Here is a 6,084-nt window from a genome sequence, read left to right on the forward strand (position 1 = left end):
TTTCCAGTTGTGAATGAGGTGAATTCCAAACCATTTCCATTTGTCTTTTATTTTCCATCCCAGTTGCTTTGTGACGCAACTCTGGTTGACGCATCTGTTGATTTGTAAGAAGTCAGCTTTGGTCATTTATTATCATAGACATTTCTTAAAGAAAGTGGCAAAAAATACCAATTTTATACAGATTTTGTAACAAACTGACCTAAGTCTCCGCCTCCTTCTCCTGCATGCAATCAGTTCACCTGTGTCAGGAGCACACCTGCTCCCAATCCCTTCATCAAGCATCTACTTATTTCCTGGTTCTCCAGTCGCTTGTTGCCAGAGTGTCACAGACCTCTGTGTGGTAAACATCATGGCTCTCCTGAAGAACACTTCTCATTCTAGTGTCTAGTTATTGTGTGTTTCTCTGCTCAGAACTCCGATCCCCGCCTTCACCTCTGATTCCAGCATTAATTCATCTCATCGGTTCACCCTGAAAACAAAGCTCCTTATCTAAATAACATCAATCATTTCATTCAACCTTAGAAATATTGCTAAAGTGCAACAATTTCTAAATCAACAAGATGCTGTGTTCACTTTAAGCTAACTCCTCCTTTTAGCTAACTCCTCCTTGTAGCCTATACAAAGCAATTCATGGGCTATAGCACCTAGCTACATTGCCAACTCCCTTGCTAGCTGTGTACCGCAAAGAACTTAAAATATCCAGTGTATAAGAATGGCTGACACCTAATGGTGTGACTGCAGGTTGTGTAACAAACCGACCTACGTCTCCGCCTCCTTCCCCTGCGTTAATCTGAAGTGCAAACATTTCAAAATCAAAAATATGCTGAGTTCACTTTAAGCTAACTCCTCCTTGTATACAAAGCACTTCATGGGCTAGCACCTAGCTATATTGCCAACTCCTTTGCTAGCTATGTTCCGCAAAGAACACTGGAGGTTCCCCACAACAGTCGAAAGTAAATTGGGGATATCACCTTTGTTATTAATGCCCTTAAACGTTGGAACACACTACCCTTAGATATCAGGGAAGCTAAAAGAAGACTTAAAACCTAGCTAGCCTTCCACCGTGTTGTGTTTTATTTGCATTTTTAGTTTATTTTAAAGTAAAAACAGGGTTCTCTAAAGCAAACGTACACCAATATGAACACTGATGGGTTTTATATTACATAATAGCCCAATAAAACCTCCTATATATTACTCATTGAACCTTCAAACAGATCCACTGTTCCATGAGCCGTGCCTCATCCTTCCACAATTTTATGGAAATTGGTTCAAGATTTTGAGGAATTGAGCTAACGGACAAAAAACCTAAGGTAGATATAAGAGGTATGAGGTTTTCAGATGAATTTGAATGATGTGTCATTTCTTACAAGAGGCAACAGACAATTGAACTTCTGCTCAGAGTCGGTGTTCTATCATAATCAGCGTTCCTGCTGTGAAAAAGGATGCACTTCCTTTGTGCCGTACATCATTGCACTGTGACATATTTGTGAAAAAATAGTGAAAGCAAAGCAGAAACTGAAAAAAATAAGCTGTTTCCTGTGCTAAATCACCTGCTGGTGTTTGTGTGGCGGTTTGCACTGCTTCTGTCTATACCGCGTCGTGAAGTGGTGAAGATTCCCACATTGGGCTGAACATTCCTTATCGCTTTGCTGCTGCTTAATGTGAGACAGTCAAACTCTCTCAGACAAAATAGCTCTCACAGGAATAGACTTGACTACTTGTGAGAGGGGGGGGGGGCATTCGGTGTAATTCCGTGGGGCGCCAGAAGACACAGTGATATCCTGTGGTCTTCTCAGGGGCGATTCTAGAGTCTGTAGGGGCCCTAAGCAAAAATTCCCAGGGGGGCCTTCCAACTAGTGTTCATCACCATTATGTTATAAATAATCTGACACCAACGAAAAAACCTTGTAATTAAAAAGTTTGTGAAAATATAAAGGTAAAGAGGCTCCGAGTGTCGGGGGGCCCCCTATCGGCTTGGGGGGCCCCAAGCAGTAGCCTGCCTTGCCTGTTCACAAGCTGCGCCTCTGGGTCTTCTGGATCAACACTGAGAGGGACAAAACACAGCTCCTTATTAGGAACGCCACTCTGCGCCGTCTTAAATGGATTGTTTACTGTCAAACACACAAAAAAAGCTTGAGGGCACCAGAGTAACTGTCCCCCCCCGCCCCCCCCCCCCGTATGGAGGAGGAGTTTAAATGCAACAACATAGTTCGCTCTGAGTGCCTGTTGACCAGCACTCGGTGGACACACTGTTGCCCCCGCCCCAACCATGGAAGCACTTCCTGCATCTGCAAAAACACACATGGCTGGATACTTAACCAAGCGCCTGCAGAACGTGTGTGTGTGTGTGTGTGTGTGTGTGTGTGTGTGTGTGTGTGTGTGTTTATGCCCAGAGATGAGAAGGCCTGTGATTCATGTACCAGGCCTGCAGCAGTGCCAGCAGAGAAGATGAAGGCCGTGCACCTTGTTAAAAAACGCTTCGGCGCATACTTCAAAGCAGCCGCGGTCAAATTCTTTTTACCCCCGTTGCAATATTTAAGCAGATTTTCATCGCGGCTCTGCTCCATATAAATGTCTTAATAAGTCTTTTAATAAAAGAAATTATTAAAGCGAAACGTGTGAACATTAACTTTGTGAGACAAAGCAGTTTATGGCTGTGTTTATGTGATCGATGTCGTCCGTACTGGATAACATCAAAACACTCCGGCTGGCAAAGATCCGAGCGTCTTAACGCAAAGTCCCCGTCGGGTTGGCGTGAATGGAAGCCAATATGGAAGCCGAGAGAGGCATCATAACATTCATCAAACTGTCTATATAATTTATTCTCCTTTTTGGAGACAGGGAGGCAGTTAGGGAATGTAAACAACACACACACACAACAACAAAAAACTTCCCTCTAATTAGGCCAAAGCTGCATTTCCTCCACTCACTTTGCCTTCGCCAAAGGGGGAAATATATTGTGATTGGTGGGTGCACTGACTTCCTGGCCATAGATGTGAAGAACAACTCCCTAAATCTTGTTCGATAAACTGCGCAACGTCTGTCCGTGCCTCAGCTGTCAAGGCCAACGACAGGAGAGAAGTTATGCTTCTTTTAATTATGTGTTTCAGGGCGCGTTTATCTGCACATAAGAGGAATTTTGAGCAAGATATTTCTAATTTACCTTTGGTGAATGTGTGTAAACTCTCTTTGATGATGGGATTATTAAGAATTATATTAATCCAGAGTTTATTTCACTACGTTTGAAGGTCATATAGTATTGGCACACTTTAATCTATAGACGAGTCAGACTTGAACTGTAAAAGTTGCAGGCCAAGTAAAGGCAAGTGGAAGAATGTGGTTTGTATTGTCTCAAGCCTATGATTCGAATTGGAGCGAACATATATCATCACTTAAGTGTGTCCTGTTTTTTTTTGTTTTTTTTTTCATTTCCTGTCTCGATTTTGGCTTCCTCGTCAAGGTCTGTCTGACTCCCTTTGCGCCTCAAGTCGGTGTCCCATGCTTCTCGCTCTGGCCGCAATCCATGACAGAGTGGAAACACATCGGAGCAACACATGTACACACACACATAGCCGGAAACAGAATATTTAGACAAACCAGATGAACCCATATGTCCCCGTCTGCGATGGCTATAAACCTGGACTCAACTAAATCAAAGCACCATATGCATAAAGTCTGTAAACTGGTCCGGGTCATGCTCTGAAGGTAACTTCTCACTTTAATAACAGTTTTATTAGTGTTATAAAAGGAGCCGTCATATTCCTCTCACTCTAACATTCACATTTTTTAATCTGTCCATCTTTTCCACCCACTTCACCGAGCCAGAAAAAAGGGGGAGAAATGAAGGATATTTGGAAGAGTGGAATCAAAGTTTCAAAAGGGGGAGATAAGGATCCGGCAATAGGAGGAGGGGACAAGATATTATGTGAGCCAACTGCTGTAGAGCACAAGGAGAAGGGAGAATGAGAGGAAGGAAGAGGAGAAAGGGAAGAAGGAGGTGAAAGAGAATGAGAGGAAGGAAGAGGAGAAAGGGAAGAAGGAGGTGAAAGAGAATGAGATGTTCCCTGCTTTGTATGTGACCAGGGAACATAGGACCATTTTTTAGAAAAGGTGAACAGGGAACGTGTATGTGAACGGGGAACGTGTATGTGAACGTGGAACGTATGTGAACGGGGAACGTGTATGTGAACGTGGAACGTATGTGAACGTGGAACGTATGTGAACGTGGAACGTATGTGAACGTGGAACGTATGTGAACGTGGAACGTATGTGAACGAGGAACGTAGGACCCTTTTTTAGAAAAAGGGTTGTATGTGACCTGGGGAACCTGGGGAACGTATGTGACCTGGGGAACGTATGTGACCTGGGGAACGTATGTGACCTGGGGAACGTAGGACCCTTTTTTAGAAAAAGGGTCGTATGTGAACGGGAAACGTATGTGAACGGGAAACGTATGTGAACGGGAAACGTATGTGAACGGGAAACGTATGTGAACGGGGAACGTAGAACCTTTTTTTAAAAAAAGGGTCGTATGTGACCGAGGTAACGTATGTGAACGTGGAACATATGTGAACAGGGAACATATGTGAACGGGGAACGTAGATCCCTTTTTTTAGAAAAAGGATCATATGTGACCGGGGTAACGTATGTGACCGGGGTAACGTATGTGACCGGGGTAACGTATGTGAACGGGGTAACGTATGTGAACGGGGAACGTAGGACCCTTTTTTAGAAAAAGGGTTGTATGTGACCTGGGGAACGTATGTGACCTGGGGAACGTATGTGACCTGGGGAACGTATGTGACCTGGGGAACGTATGTGACCTGGGGAACGTATGTGACCTGGGGAACGTATGTGACCTGGGGAACGTATGTGACCTGGGGAACGTATGTGACCTGGGGAACGTATGTGACCTGGGGAACGTATGTGACCTGGGGAACGTAGGACCCTTTTTTAGAAAAAGGGTCGTATGTGAACGGGGGAACGTATGTGAACGGGGAACGTAGAACCCTTTTTTAGAAAAAGGGTCGTATGTGACCGGGGTAACGGATGTGAACGGGAATGGATGTAAACGGACTAAGTAGGACCTGTTTTTAGAAAAAGGGTTGTATGTGACAGGGGGAAAGTATGTGAACGGGGAACATAGGACCCTTTTTTTAGAAAAAGGGTCGTGTGAACGGGGGAACGTATGTGACCGGTTTCCCACTTTCCCCCAAAAGTCACATACAAAGGAGGGAACATAAGACCTTTTTTGGGGAAAACCGCGGAACATAGGCACGACCCCGAGGGGGAGAACAGTGGACTAACTAATTGTGCGGTTCACTGGAAAAATGTGCAAACACAAGCACCAATTTGTCATCTTGCAGGATTAATAACGTGTCGTGTCGTGAACTTGGTGTTATGGTAAAATAAAGGGCAGCAAAGAACGACTGGGCGACGAAATGATAAACAGAGAGGCATTAAAGTATTATAGAGACATCACAAGTGTCAAAGTGTATAATTACACAGCCGTGTGTGTAGTCCTTTGTGCTGCAGCACGATTACAAGAAAATGACTTAATTGCAATTTTGTCTTCGTATTAATGACGGTCATTAATCTGAGCTCACAGCGCGTTTGGACGGGAGATTGTTTGGACAAGTTTTTATCCTCGGCCTCTGTTCTAATTTGTCATCCTGAATGTTAGGAAAGAGAAGTTAATCCATCATATTACAGTTGTGCAACACAGTGTAATAATGAGCGTAAGTTCACCAGACAACTGGAAGCAAGAAAGAGCGTGGGGAAAACTGCTGTACGATGTCTCACGTTCAGTGGAAATGTGTATATATAATGTATAAAAACTGCTTAAATGTGCCGTAATTGTGTGATTTTTTTACCAACAATAAATAAAGAGGCTATGCTGCTGGCAATAACAAACCCACAAAAACATTTTTGCACATTGTTTCCTCTCTTTTTGCGTCTTTCAGCTCATTGTTTTGGTTTTACAACTTAACAAATCATCCGTTTTGGTCCATTGTTTTCCAACCGCAACACATATGTAGAAGATCATACCAAATGATGAACGTAAGCAGAATATCTAAGAAGTGC

The sequence above is a fragment of the Microchirus variegatus genome, assembly GCF_963457635.1.
Source record: "Microchirus variegatus genome assembly, chromosome: 20".
NCBI lineage: Eukaryota > Metazoa > Chordata > Actinopteri > Pleuronectiformes > Soleidae > Microchirus > Microchirus variegatus.